The following is a 16,520-nucleotide window of genomic DNA, read 5'->3' on the forward strand; positions in this document are numbered from 1 at the left end:
TTCTACTTTTCTTACCTTACTTATGGTCTTTTCAGTGAAAGAGTCTCCTTTAATTTTTCTTGTAGGGCTGGGTATGTGATCATGAACTCTTTAACTTTTGTTTGTCTAGAATACTATCTATCTCTCCTTCTATTCTGAATGGTAGCCTTGCTGGATAGAACATTCTTGGCTACAGATTCTTTCCTTTTAACGTTTTGAATGTCATGCTATTCCTTTTTGGCCTGCAAAGTGTCTATTGAAAAATACACTAACAGCCTCATGAGGTTTCCCTTGTATGCAACTGTTTTCTCCTGCTGCTTTTGAAATTCTTTATTACTGCTTTTTGCCATTTTAATTACTATGTGTCTAGGTGTGGATCTCCTTGGGTTGATTTTTAGGAGGATCTCTCTGTCTCCTGCTTCTGAATTTCTGTATTCTTCCCTAAACTTGGGAAGTTTTCAGCTATTCTTTCTTCAAATAAATGCTCTGCTCCATTTCTCTCTTTTCTTTTACTGGGATCCCTATAATATGAAAGTTATTATACCTGATGAAGTCAGTGAGTTCCCTAAGTCTATTCTTCTTCTAGCCTGCTATTAATTTCATCTAGTATATATTTTTTATTTTAATTCTTTTGCTTTTCATCTCTGATTAATTCTTTTTTATCTCTGTGTTAAGGGTCTTACTGATGTCCTCTACTCTTTTCTCAAGTCCAGTATCTTTATGATCATTAACTTAAATTTCCTATCAGGCATATCACTTTTTCTGTTTCACTGAGGTCTCCTGCTTTTATTTGTCCTGTTCTTTCATTTGGGACATATGCCTCTGTTTCCTCATTTTGTCTAATGTTCTATGTATGTTTCTGTGTATTAGGAAACTAAGCCAACAAGTCTCTTGTTCTTGAAAGTAGTGGGAGTGTAGTGCACTTTAACATGGTAGAGCTGGTCTCATCTGCAGAGGATGCAAAACTACTGCTGAGACCAGGCTTCCAGATCCACTTTACCAAGCCTGCAAGTCCTGTGCACAGGTCCTCTTCCACAGGGGATGCACAGTGGCCACCAAGAACAAAGCTGACCAGGCCACTCCACAAAGCACAAATGTCCTTCATGAGAAGTGACCTGCTGCTGCTGGGCTGAGGCTCCCTAAAGTACCCAGTCAGGAGATTAAGTGTTGGCAAGATTTGTACCAGTGTTCTGGGCTGGTGACTGCAATTTGGGGACTGTCTTGTCAGGATGGGGTGAGATGATGTAAGCAAGTTAGGTGGTCAATGATGATGTCATGCTGGTCCTCACAGGTGGCCTGTGTTTATGCTGGGGGGCAGTGTAGGGAAATGGTGCCTGCCAGATGCTTTGTTCTAGGAAAAGTCCATCAGGGAACAATGAGATTAATAAATAACTCAGTCCCATAAGCCTGGGGTGTTTTACAAAGTGCTGCTTTAATGCTGTATCTCTGTGGCTGTTTGTAGTGCTGTCTCTTTAAGGGAGGGGACTCTGCTTCCTATGGCCTTCTCAGAGCCAAGTCTTTCAGTCCTGCTGGTTGTAGGAACTCATTAAATTCAACCTCTGATTTTCAAAATGAACTGCTATGGGGATTTGTCTTCCTCATGCAGGCTCCCCAGTGTGATTATCTGTTTCTTACCCTCTCCATGCCCTCAGCACCCTCCCTCATGTGGCCAGGCCCACAGGGTTTAGTTCCCTACCAAATCTCCACCCTTCCTATCCTCTTAGATGTGGTCTTTTCTCTACATTTAATTGTAGAGTTTATTCTGCTAATCTTCAGGTGGTTTTCTGAGTTATTTAAACTGATGTGAGTTTCTAATTTTATTGGTGGGACTAGGTGATTATTGAGTTCTTTACTCTGCCATCCTCCCTGGAAGTTCCTCAGCCATCAGTCTTAATGTGCTAAAATTAATGTCCTCAAAAGTTATTTAGGGATCCCTGGGTGGCGCAATGGTTTAGCGTCTGCCTTTGGCACAGGGCGTGATCCTGGAGACCCAGAATCGAATCCCACGTCAGGCTCCTGGTGCATGGAACCTGCTTCTCCCTCTGCCTATGACTCTGCCTCTCTCTCTCTCTCTCTCTCTCTCTCTCTCTCTGACTATCATAAATAAATAAAAAAATTAAAAAAAGTTATTTATAAAAACAAATGATATCTGAGAGGAAAACAATATTCGATACCATTTTTTTTCTTTCAGAATTTTAAAAAAATTATCTGACCATTAGGAGGTCTATGTACTAACGATGCTAACTAGGAGAGTCAGAAGTGGCACCTCCCTGGAGGTAAATGAGTCAAAAGAAGAACCTGGTCCATGAAGTGACAAACTCCAACCAGATCTTAATATTTGAGTCAATTGCTTTACTGGTTTCAAGCAAATGATTAAAAAAAAAATCCTGAAAAGTCTGGCTTGATGGAAGTCACTCCATATTTCATTCATTCCCATATATTTTTTTAAATGCACACTGGCTTACAAAGAAATAGACATACAGATGACGAAACAATGGGTTAGAACTTCAGAGACTTAGTTTCTGGACTTGAATCTGTCCCTAGCATTTAAATTATCAGGGCTTTAGCATCTGTTAATAAATTCTCACTTTCTCTTTCATCTTCTTTAAATTTATTTTTTACTTGAGTATAGTTGGTACATGAAGTTATGTTAGTTTCATAGACATACATACAGCAGAGTACAACAATCACAATAGTGATTCAACAACTCTGTATTTTTTTCTAAGCTTACCACAACTGTAGCTACCATCTGTCACTGTACCATGCTATTATAATACCATTGACTGTATTCGCTATGCTGAGCCTTTTATTCCCATTATTTGTTCATTCTAGAACTGGAAGCCTGCATCTCCTACTTCCCTTCATCCATTTTGCTCATCCCCTCACTGGGCTCCACTTTAGTGATTTTTTTAAATCAGTTTGGTGTATGTTGTTTGTTTGTTGCACTTTTATTCCACAGAGGTATGTGTTCCATAACTCAGAAGTTAAGAGTCTGTGAAGAAGTGAGGAGAGAGGTAGCTTAGTTTCCAAAGTCTTGATTTTTTTTTTTTATGACTACTGGAATTCCATATGTTTTATTTAAGAGAAAAAGTCTATTTCTAGTAAAAGTTTAAAAATCACTGGTTATGTGATTTCATCGTCTCTTACAAGCTTAAAATTTTATTTTGCCTTAATTCAAACCATTCAAGGGATTTAACAAGATTATCTCTGTTTAACAAAGCATCCATAAACCCCTAAAATAATAAATTATTATTAGAAAAATGAATAGTTAATCTTGTAAGTCATTTGGTCTAGCTTTCCTAATTTCTTTCTAATACAACTAGAATTGGGACATCTAGCCTTTTTTTAATTAACTTTTTTTCCTGCACTATAATTAGATAATATATTACCTATCCCTACTTTGGCAAATAGGAAAAAAAATAAACATAAACCCCATTATCTTAACATTAAGATTTGAATTTTGGAAATTTTTTCTTGTATTTTCATAAGCATTTTAAGCAATTCTAATCATATAGCATTTATAATTTTATATCATGTTTTTAAAAACTTAACATATACTTTTCATATTTTATATTACTATACATCTCATGATGATGATTTTAATGGGTATGTTTTATTTATCAATCAACTATCTGATAACTGACTGCTTTGCTGAACTAGTTATGTTTCCTCCTCTTTTGTTATGCAATAGAAAATATTATATAAATAGCTTCTTTCAAAGTTAACATTATTTCCTTTGAGATATTTTTTTTCAGAAACGAGAGCATTGTGTACAAGAGGATGAATATCTGAACTCTTTCCTATAGATGATGTAATGATAGACTTAGGATAACAACATGTGAGGATGTCTGGACCGATGATTAGTATCCTCTTGGCCACTCTTGGTAGCAAGGAGCTCAAGATATACAAAGAAGATTTACAAGTGGCAGTTACAGGTTTGGAAGTGGAAATAAAATCAGTTTCTTTATAAGCTATGACGAGTTTACATTCTCAATGCCAAATGATTGTTATCACTTTTTTATAATGTTCTGTTTTTACAATAGAATGTCATACATTCCCTAAAATCTTCAGCCTATCCTTTGATTAGAAGAAAGTAGTTTATTTCTATAAATTAAGAAGAAGAATCAGATAGATCAGGATATTCTTTATGATTAAAATAATTAAGAAAATAGACTAGATGCAAAAAAAGTTAAATTACCACTTTTCTATAGAAACTGTTTAGGTCTCTTTTGAGTTAATATATTAAACAATGTAAACTGCTATTTTATATATATTTTTATACTAATTTATTATCAAATATATTTATATAAAATCAGTACTTTTATTAATGTAAATATGATTAGTGTTATTAAATTGTATGAGTATGTATAATACATGTATGTAGTAATACATGATACAATATATAATTAACTGAATACAATGAAACTACATGGGGCTATGCTTACAGAGCACTAAGACAAAGGATTAACACTAAAAAATTAAGTCCAAGGAAATAAAAAATGTTCTTAAAATATCAAAAAGATTCAATAATTTTGTGAAGATTGTTGGAGCACATTTCTTAGAGGCATTTAATTATGTTCTCTTTGCTAGTCTTAGGTGGAGTAGGAAGAAGAATAATAATAGAATGTAGGAAAGAAGATGGGCTATTTTAAGTGAGGGTATAATCAGTATAAATATCTCAGTCTGTCTATACATTTTGTTAGCCTAGAGGGGTTTTTTTTTTTTTCATTTTTACTTAGCTATTCCTCTAGGAAATCAGATTATTTTATCTACAAATTCAGCATTGTGCCTTTTTTCAATTCACCAGAATATCAGAAACCATCCCTTTCAGAATAGTTGAAGACATCCTTTTAGCTGTGATGATAGGGATCAGTGCTCAGGTATTGAGTATGTATTACTACACATGTAGGGTATTAGTTTTCTGCTGTGATTCAACCTGACTGTTGCTATAAGCAGCCTTGAGCTTCTAAAATAACTCTGAATGTTCTCTTGGGTTTACACACCTGGAGATCATTTTCTCTAGGTCATGACATTTTAATTCAGCTGGGATTTTGTGAAATCAATGAATAGCTTGTAGAGACAGTCTAATCCTCCACCCTTATTTTATGAATGAAGAAACTAAACTCTAGGGAACTAAAATGACTTGTCCAAGCCCCTATAGCAAGTAGGCAGAAGTACAGATCCCAAGTTCCATCCACAGAAAATGATGAAGAAGGTACTTTCCCCACATGCCAGTGGAATTCCTTGACCATCTTTCAGCATCTGTCCAACACACTGACATAGGTATGCCTGAATCTGTCTACATCTATCTAGCAGATAGAAAACATTATGAATAGTAAATGTAGACTTTTTACATTCATCTGATCTTCATAGGTAGCAGTTTATTTTTTTTTAAGATTTTATCTATTTATTCATGAGATACAAAGAGAGAGAGCGAGAGAAAGAGAGAGAGAGAGGGAGAGGGAGAGGGAGAGGGAGAGAGAGGCAGAGACACAGGCAGAGGGAGAAGCAGGATCCTTCAGGGAATCCAATGTGGGGCTCAATCCTGGGACTCCAGGATTAGGCCCTGAGCAAAGGCAGATGCCCAACCGCTGGGCCACCCAGGCGCCCCACATGAATTTTTTTCAATGAGACAGATACTTTGCTAAGCAATTTACTCATTATCTCACTGAGTCCTACTACAACACCATGAAGTATAATTATCCCATCCCATTTTATAGATATTTGTTCAGATTTCAGTACCTTGCTTATGCCTGATTTTGCTTAATAAATCTTTTATTCATGATGACCATAGCATTTCAGAATCACAGTCATTCATAGTATTTCAAATTGAAGTAATTTGGGTCCCCATACTCTGACTGTATCAGAGTCACAGATATTTTATTCACAGATAAACCTATGAAATAAATTTATATATGGCTGTTGATCAGAGTAGACAAAATATAGCTGAACAATTACAGAAACTACATTTCTTTCTTTATTTGATGATATAAAATTTCCTTACATAAGCAAAGGAAAACGATTAAAGAAATAGTTTCATAAATCTGGCAATCTGAGGAGATAGATACAAACAAATGACTCCTTCCTAACTCAAAAAATATTGTGACTGTGTATCTGCTTTATCACAAAGGGCTGAACTGTCAACCAAGCTCACAGAAAATGGAAGTTTATAAGAAAGAAGTCTCAGCTAACACCACATCAATGTTCAGAAGGCCAGAAATCGGTCAGGCATAACTTCCTAAATCCTTTCCCAACATTGTGATGCATTTTGGGTTTAGAGAGAGAAATGCTAACTTCATGGCATACAAGATAGACCAGGGAAGCCTATTAATTTGGGGATCTCGTATTATACGCCTTAGAAATTCCTTAATGAAAAGGACTACTTAACTAACTTTCATCCTCCAGTGGGTCTGTGTCTAAGAAACAAGAAAGGAGTAGTTTGATTACAATAAGCAATCCAGACAAACAAGGAAGGATTGATAAAATGATATCTCAGATTAAAAGATCCTTACATTGCAGACCCTGTAAGATGCAGCTAGTAAATTCTGTCAGTGTTTATAAGGAGGTGTGGTCAAGATTAAAAGGTTTCAGGCTATTGAGAGAAGGGGGAAACCTATAATACACTCGTTCTTAACCCTGTCCTTCCACGTAACAAAGTAGAAATAAACTTGCAAATAATTGGGAGTAAAAGTATTATATCCATCCAAGTAATGACTATTAGCATCTAATAAATATCATGTAAAAAGTAATTTATGTGTTAAAATATACATAGTCCATGCTAGCTAGGTACAGTAATATCTACTCACAAGTATTACAGAGTAGGAAAATACGCATTCATTTAAATGTCTTTTTAGAGTAGGGTTGCCAAATAAAATATAGAACATCCAGTTAAATTCTAATTTCAAATAAACAACAGATTTTATTGTAGTATCAGTGTTTTCCATACAGTATTTAATCTTATATTTTTCTAGCAGCTCTACCTGGAAATCATATATTTTTATTTGCTATGTGCAGCAACTGTACTTTAAGGTCATACATTGGAGGTAGTACAATGTGATGATTAGAACATGGGTTCTGAAGCCAAACTATTTAGAGTCTAATACTGACATTGCTATTTACTATGTGACTTTGTCCAAATGATTTTCTCTTCCTAGGCTTCAGTTCCTTACCTGTACAAATAGGAGGTCTTATGAAGATAAATGATAAAAAACATGGCAAACACTTAGAACATACAGCATGCTCTGAGTAAAGATACTCAGAAGAAAGTACCAAATGGAAAGTTAACTGGTTTGTAAGTACCTTAACTTTTCTATTTCTGCTTATAAACAGAAATATTTTATTTCTACTTTAGTATGGTTATTTGGATTTTATCTGTGCATGCTTGTCAAGTAGAACTATGTTCATTATATGTTTTCAGAGCCATATAAATATAAACTACCATTTTTGTTTGTTTAGCAAGTGCTTGTCTTGCCTATATCACCTACAATATAAGAGATGAAAGAGTCACAAATCTCTCATAACAGAGCCTACTTCATGAACTACTTACATTTAATTGAATATTTTAGTGTGAACATGATACTTCAAAATCTATACTTCCAAAACATATGAACTTCAATCTGCAAGTGTGAATGTAAAAAGAGCAATCAGAGTTAATCAGCAAAACATATCTGATAACTGATTTAAAAAAATGCAGAAATTCCTATTACCTGCTGAAATACATTTCCTAAATAAAAGAGAAACAAAGAAAATCACTTTTCAGGATATTTTTCTTCTTTACCAAACAAATTCATTAAATTCTTCTCCAACATTCTCTTCAATATGTATAGTGATCATATTATATCTAAAGAAAGTTCAGTTTGTTTCTTAAATATCAATACATTTTTAGAAATAAATCATGCACTTTCTGGTATATTTTAATTGTGAGAATAAAATATTAGGTTTTGTAATACACAGCATAAATTACTTTCTCTCAGCTTACTCTCCTACCAATGGCAATAATGCTCTGAATTTCTGAGTACTTTAAAATAGTGATTGAAGAATTGAAGTAGATTTCACAATAATTACTTTCTCGATAGAATGATGGATAAATAGATTAAATATAAATTATTAATGTATATAATCCAAGAAATATTTAGTCATTTGAAGTAATTGACTATATCCACACATTTTGTTATACAAAAAATATTAAATATATCAGTTCTATTGCTTTTTGCCAGCAGTAGGATTGTATACCTACAGCAATCAACAGGGACATACAGGGCAGCCCCGGTGGTTTAGTGCAGCCTGCAGCCCGGGATGTGATCCTGGAGATCCGGGATCGAGTCCCACGTCAGGTTCCCTGCATGGAGCCTGCTTCTCCCTCAGCCTGTGTCTCTGCCTCTCTCTGTGTTTCAATAAATAAATAAAATCTTAAAAAAAAAAAAAAACAGGGACGTACAGTATTTGGTTATCTTTCCTAATAAGTTAAACTCATAAAAATTCTCTCTTTGGAGTTTGCCAAAGTATAAGCATATGCTTACTTTAGGAGCTATTTAATGCTAAAATCATCTGAAATACAGAACAGCTGATTCTGTGTTCTTGCTGATAATATATATATATATGATTTTCCTTTTAAATGAATCTGGCCTCTATATTGAACATTTTCTCCATAGTTTCAGGTGTAAAATCTGATATACTGATATACTGAAGTGGTCACTGTTCTCTTTTATAATTCTAATTAGACAAGGAATTGCCAGATGTTCTGATTGTCATAAGGCCTCCCCAGGATACAATATTCTCTGAAGTGTTTTGATTCTATAGCAATGTTAACACATAATTTGTGCAAAAGCACATTTCCCTCTCCATTTTCAAAGCACACAATTAGGTTTTTTATGACTTTACCTTCTAATTTCAGAGAGACAGTACACAATTCATTATGTCCTTCTAGGTGTAATCACTGTTTTACTGAAACTTTTTTTTTTTTTTTTTGCTTTTGTTGGGTGTTGCTACTTCAGTATTTACAACTTCTATGTCTATTTTTGTTGAAACCAAATGATGAACAAATAGCACAAAGGGACCTCTCTACAATGTCATTACACAGGTTGATGAAAAGGTAGATTGACAACATTTCCAGTTCTCTGTACAAGGAGTCCAAGCTTACCTCTCAAGTTGCAGTTATAGATTTTCTATGATGGATTCTAGAGAATTTGTTGTTAGAGAGTTTTCTTTAAGAGTTGTTTCATTGAACATAAAGCCTATGATAGGAGTAAATTTTCTCAATTGGATAAGGTTTTCTTCCTCCTTTTTTCTTCCATTTGTCTGTCTTTTCTTTTTCCCTGCAAGTGAGGCCTTCAGAGAAAAGTATCAGAAATAATAGCATAACAAGAAGGAATACTCAAGGTCCTGAATAATGGAACATGTATCTTTGAGGTTACCCTACCGTATGCTTAAAGCTTGAGATCATAGAATATAAGGGATTTCTTAATTTTATTCCATTACCATGGTCACTTCTGGCCACTTCTCATTTCTGTGGACCAGTTTTCTTCCTTTCTTTTACATATCTAAGCTGTGGATTCAAAGTGTGTTCTTGCATTTGGTACACAGTAATCACACTGCATATACATTGGCGATGTGCTAGGGAATGTTATGAGCAAAGTCCTTAACAAAATTCTTCCTTTCAATTTAGGAAGCATCTTCAATTACTCAAAAAATATAATTCTTTGACCTGCTCCATACCATCTACCTCTTTCTAAATTTAAAATGAATTCTATGTATTTATGAACCTCCCCTGCCCCTCATTAATTCATTACAGGTTCATTCTAAGGACAACTGAGAATGTACTTTGATGTATGCTCTAGAGGGGAAAAAAAAACAACAAAAAACAAAACACTCTGAACATGAATGGGCTCAATGACCCCATCAAAAGGCACAGGGTCTCAGACTGGATGAAAAAGCAGGACCCATCTATTTGCTATCTACAAGAGACTCATTTTAGACCTAAGGACACCTATAGCCTGAAAATAAAAGGTTGGAGAACCATGTACCATTCAAATGGTCCTCAAAAGAAAGCAGGGGTAGCCATCCTTATATTAGATAAACTAAAGTTTATCCCGAAGACTGTAGTGAGAGATGAAGAGGGACACTATATCATACTTAAAGGATCTATCCAACAAGAAGACCTAACAATCATGAATATTTATGCCCTTAATGTGGGAGCTGCCAAGTATATCAATCCATTAATAACCAAATTTAAGACATACTTAGATAATAATACACTTATACTTGGTGACTTGAATGTAGCACTTTCTACAATCGACAGGTCTTCTAAGCACAACATCTCCAAAGAAACAAGAGCTTTAAATGATACACTGGACCAGGTGGATTTCACAGATATCTACAGAACTTCACACCCAAATGCAACTGAATACACATTCTTCTCAAGGGCACATGGAACATTCTCCAGAATAGACCACATACTGGGTCACAAATCAGGTCTTAACCAATACCAAAAGATTGGGATCGTCCCCTGCATATTTTCAGACCATAATGCCTTGAAACTAGAACTCAATCACAAGAAGAAATTCAAACACATGGGGGTTAAAGACCATCCTGCTAAAAGATGAAAGGGTCAACCAGGAAATTAGAGAACCATTAAAAAGATTCATGGAAACTAATGAGGATAAAGATGCAACTGTTCGAAATCTTTGGGATACAGCAAAAGCAGTCCTGAGAGGGAAATACATCGCAATACAAGCATCCATCCAAAAACTGGAAAGAACTCAAATATAAAAGCTAACCTTGCACCTAAAGGAGCTGGAGAAAAAACAGCAAATAGATCCTACACCCAGCAGAAGAAGAGAGTTAATAAAGACTTGAGCAGAACTCAATGCAATAGAGACCAGAAGAACTGTGGAACAGTTCAAAAGCAGGAGTTGGTTCTTTGAAAGAATTAATAAGATAGATAAACCACTAGGCAGCCTTATTAAAAAGAAGAGAGAAAAGACTCAAATTAATAAAATTATGAATGAGAAAGGAGAGATCACCACCAACACCAAGGAAATACAAACGATTTTAAAAATATATTTTGAACAGCTATACGCCAATAAATTAGGCAATCTAGAAGAAATGGACGCATTCCTGGAAAGCCACAAACTACCAAAACTGGAACAGGAAGAAATAGAAAACCTGAACAGGCCAATAACCAGGGAGGAAATTGAAGCAGTCATCAAAAACCTCCCAAGACACAGAAGTCCAGGGCCAGATGGCTTCCCTGGAGAATTCTATCAAACATTTAAAGAAGAAACCATACCTATTGTACTAAAGCTGTTCAGAAAGATAGAAAGAGATGGAATACTTTCAAACTCATTCTATGAGGCCAGCATCACCTTAATTCCCAAACCAGACAAAGACCCAACCAAAAAGGAGAATTATAGACCAATATCCCTGATGAACATGGATGCAAAAATTCTCAACAAGATACTAGCCAATAGGATACAAAAATACATTAAGAAGATTATTCACCATGACCAAGTGGGATTTATCCCCGGGATGCAAGGCTGGTTCAACACTCGTAAAACAATCAATGTGATTGATCATATCAGCAAGAGAAAACACAAGAACCATATGATCCTATCAATAGATGCAGAGAAAGCATTTGATAAAATACAGCATCCATTCCTGATCAAAACTCTTCAGAGTGTAGGGATAGAGGGAACATTCCTCAGCATCTTAAAAGCCATCTAAAAAAGCCCAAGCAAATACCATTCTCAGTGGGGAAACACTGGGAGCCTTTCCCCTAAGATCAGGAACAAGGCAGCAATGTCCACTCTCACCACTGCTATTCAACATAGTAGTAGAAGTCCTGGCCTCAGCAATCAGGCAACACAAAGAAAGAAAAGGCATTCAAATTGGCAAAGGAGAAGTCAAAATCTCCCTCTTCGCAGATGACATGATACTCTACATAGAAAACCCAAAAGACTCCACCCCAAGATTGCTAGAACTCATACAGCCATGCGGCAGTGTGGCAGGATACAAAATCAATGCCCAGAAATCAGTGGCATTTCTGTACTCTAACAATGAGACTGAAGAAAGAGAAATTAAGGAGTCAATCCCATTTACAATAGCACCCAAAAGCATAAGATACCTAGGAATGAACCTAGCCAAAGAGGTAAAGGATCTATACCCTAAAAACTATAGAACACTTCTGAAAGAAATTGAGGAAGACACAAAGAGATGGAAAAATATTCCCTGCTCATGGATTGGAAGAATTAATATTGTGAAAATGCAAATGTTACCCAGGGCAATTTACACGTTTAATGCAATCCCTATCAAAATACCATGGACTTTCTTCAGAGAGTTGGGACAAATTATCTTAAGATTTGTGTGGAATAAGAAAAGACCCCAAATAGCCAGGGGAATATTAAAAAAGAAAACCATAGCTGGGGGCATCACAATGCCGGATTTCAGGTTGTACTACAAAGCTGTGGTCATCAAGACTGTGTGGTACTGGCACAAAAACACATAGATCAATGGGACAGAATAGAGAATCCAGAAGTGGACCCTCAACTTTATGGTCAACTAATAATCGACAAAGGAGGAAAGACTATCCACTGGAAGAAAGAGAGTCTCTTCAATAAATGGTGCTGGGAAAATTGGACAGCCACATGCAGAAGAATGAAACTAGACCATTCTCTTACACCAGACAGAAAAATAAACTCAGAATGGATGAAAGATCTAAATGTGAGACAAGAATCCATCAAAATCCTAGAGAAGAACACAGGCAACACCCTGTTTGAACTTGGCCACAGCAACTTCTTGCAAGATACATCCATGAAGGCATGAGAAACGAAAGCAAAAATGAACTATTGGGACTTCATCAAGATAAGAAGCTTTTGCACAGCAAAAGAAACAGTCAGCAAAACTAAAAGACAACCTACAGAATGGGAGAAGATATTTGCAAATGACATATCAGATATAGGACTAGTATCCAAGATCTATAAAGAACTTATTAAACTCAACAGCAAAGAAACAAACAATCCAGTCATGAAATGGGCAGAAGACATGAACAGAAATCTCACAGAGGAAAACATAGACATGGCCAACAAGCACATGAGAAAATGCTCTGCATCACTTGCCATCAGGGAAATACAAATCCAAACCACAATGAGATACCACCTCACACCAGTGAGAATGGAGAAAATTAACAAGATAGGAAACAGCAAATGTTGGAGAGGATGTGGAGAAAGGGGAACCCTCCTGCACTGTTGGTGGGAATGTGAACTGGTGCAGCCACTCTGGAAAACTGTGTGGAGGTTCCTCAAAGAGTTAAAAATAGATCTGCCCTACGACCCAGCAATTGCACTGCTGGGGATTTACCCCAAAGATACATATGCAGTGAAACACCGGGACACCTGCACCCCAATGTTTATAGCATCAATGTCCTCAATAGCCAAACTGTGGGAGGAACCTCGGTGTCCATCGAAAGATGAATGGATAAAGAAGCTGTGGTCTATGTATACAATAGAATATTACTCAACCATTAGAAACGACAAATACCCTCCATTTGCTTTGACGTGGATGGACCTGGAGGGTATTATGCTGAGTGAAATAGGTCAATCGGAGAAGGACAAACATTATGCGGTCTCATTCGTTTGGGGAATATAAAAATTAGTGAAAGGGAATAAAGGGAAAAGGAGAAAAAATTAGTGGGAAATATCAGAAAGGGAGACAGAACATGAGAGACTCCTAACTCTGGGAAACGAACAAGGGGTGGTAGAAAAGGAGGTGGGCTGGAGGGGGGTGGCGGTGACTGGGTGACGGGCACTGAGGGGGGCACTTGATGGGATGAGCACTGGGTGTTATGCTATATGTTGGCAAACTGAACTCCAATTTAAAAAAAAAGCAAAAAACAAAAGCTATTGAATCTTTCATTCTACTTTGAACTAGGAGAATTTAAATAAGGAGGCTTTCTGTTTGAGCACAAATTAAAACTGGAATGAGAAAGGCCACTTGGGATAACTTTCCCTTTACTCTGGGTGACTTTTAGTGCTAATGTCTGACTTTGTGAACCTTAGTTTGACTCCAAAAGATCTACATCTATTAGCCAATGAAACTATGTATAATATTCAGAGAGTCTACACTGTTGAAACATATTCAATTCAATCCCAAATAGTAAAGTAAAAAATTTCATTATTTTTAATTCCATGTATTTTAACAACTGTGGAACACCTATAAAATTTATGTTACTTTAAAAGGTCATGAAATAGCCCTTTTTAAATTTGATAATTTAAATATCAACTCATTTTCAGTACACTGGAAAATATAGAGTATGTCTTTTGGCAATTCAGAAATATTTATTAGAATTTCTTCTCTTTATTTATAAAATGAATAATATGCTCTCTTCACAGACATCTAATCCCTTTCAATCAGTCAAAAAGCTTTTACTATTGAGCATATCTGTGCCCAACAGTGTCCAAGCACTATGTGGGCTTAAAATATAAAATGGGCAAGAACATTACTTACCACCTCATCACATGTATATCTAATAATAATAAGTTGTTAACATTTATCGAGAATTGGAGTAGCTATATTAATTTCAGGTAAAGTTGTCTTCACAATGAGGAAGATTATCTGGGATAAATAAGGCATTTAATAATGATAAAGGGATCAATTCTGCAAGAAAACACAATAATCCTAAACATGTATGCACTTAACCAAAGAGCATCAAAATATATAAGGCAAATAATAACTGAACTGAAGGAGAAACAGACAATCCACTCTTAGAGTTGGAGAATACAAATCCCTTTACCAATAACTGAGAAATCAAACAAGCAGAAAATCGGTAAAGAAATACTTGACTTAAATAGCAACATCAATCAATTTGACCTAATTGACACTCATAGAATATTCCATCCAACGGCATTAGGATACACATTTTCCTCAAGCTCACATGGAATATTCACAAAGATAGACTAAATTACAGGCTATAAAACATCCTTTAAAAATTCAAAATAATAGAAACATACACAATATGTTCTCAGAATACAGAGAAATCAAACTAGACATCAATAGTAAAATATGGGCAGCAAATCCCCAAATATCTAGACATTAAACAATGCACTGCTAAACAACACATATTTCAAAGAAGTATCAAAATAATTTTTAAAAATCTATCTATCTATCATCTATCTATCTATCTATCTATTTATCTATCTATCTATCTATTTATCTATCATCTATCTATCTATCATCTATCAGAGAGAGGGAGAGAGAGAGTGGGAGCAGGGTGAGGAGTAGTGGGGAAGAGAGAGAGAGGGGGGATGATTCTCAAGCTGACTCCATGGGCCAAGCATGGAGCCCAATGTGGGGCTCCATCTCACAACCCTGAGATCACAACCTGAGTCAAAATCAAGAGTCAGAGACTTAACTGACTAAGCCACCCAGGCACCCCTCAAAATAGATTTTAAAAGAGTTTAAAATAAATGAAAAATGCTCATAAAAATTATAAAATTTTATAAAAAATATAGAAATTTTAAAAACTTATAAATATTTGTGGGATACTATAAAAATAGTGCTTAGAAGGAAATTTATTGTAATAAATGTATGTACTTGAAAATCAAAAACAAAAATAGAAAATTAACGATATTAAAAGCTGATTCTTTGAAGATGAATAAAATGAATAAATATGTAGCCAAATTAAACAAGGAGAAAAAGAAAAAAGATGCAAATTACCAATGTTATAAAGAGATGCCCTCACTACTGATTACATGGACATTAAAAAGACATTAAAAGAATAATGTGGAAAAAAACCTTTGCCCCCAAATTTGATAACATTGATGACAAATTCACTAGACATAAACTACAGAAGAAGCTCAAACAAAAGAAAATAGACAACCTGAATAGATCTCTATTAAATAAATTAATCAATAATCAATAACTTTCCAAAATGACATCAGTTCCAGTTGTTTCTATAAGGTTAGCAATACTGCATACCAAAACCAGATAAAGATATCACAAGAAGAAAAAACCTATAGATCAAAATCTCACATAAACATAGATGCTAACATCAACACAATTTTAATAGATTGGATCCAACAATGTGTAAGATGAGTTACAAGCCACAGCCAAGTGTGATTTATTGCATGTATTCACGGCTGGCTCAACATTAGACAATCAGTTAATAAAACCCACCACCATATCAGTAGGCTAAAGAAAAAAAACAAAGTATGACAAAGTATTAGTTGTCACATTAAAAAAAGCATTTGACAAAACCCAACACCTATTAAAAAATTAATACTTCTTATCAAAGTAGGAATAGAAGATAATTCCCTTAACTTGATAAAGAACATCTACGAAACACCCACAGTACACATTACACCTTTTGGTGAGATATTGGACACCTCCCCCCCATATTGGTAACAAGGCAAGAATGTTCTCTCTCGCCACTCCATTAACATTAGACTGGAAATCCTATCTAACATAACAGAACAAGAAAAAGAAAAGCTACACAAATTGGAAAATAAATAAAATAAATAAAAAATAAAATAAAATAAAATAAAACTTAT

General features: G+C 35.2%; 1 protein-coding gene across 1 annotated transcript in view; it reads right to left on the reverse strand.

Moving 5' to 3' along the window:
• Positions 1-16,520, reverse strand: part of MAGI2 (membrane associated guanylate kinase, WW and PDZ domain containing 2) — a 1,104,679-nt gene that overhangs the window by 689,074 nt on the left and 399,085 nt on the right. The gene's annotated exons all lie outside the window — the stretch shown is intronic.

The sequence above is a fragment of the Canis lupus genome, chromosome 18 (genome assembly GCF_003254725.2).
Source record: "Canis lupus dingo isolate Sandy chromosome 18, ASM325472v2, whole genome shotgun sequence".
Lineage (NCBI taxonomy): Eukaryota > Metazoa > Chordata > Mammalia > Carnivora > Canidae > Canis > Canis lupus.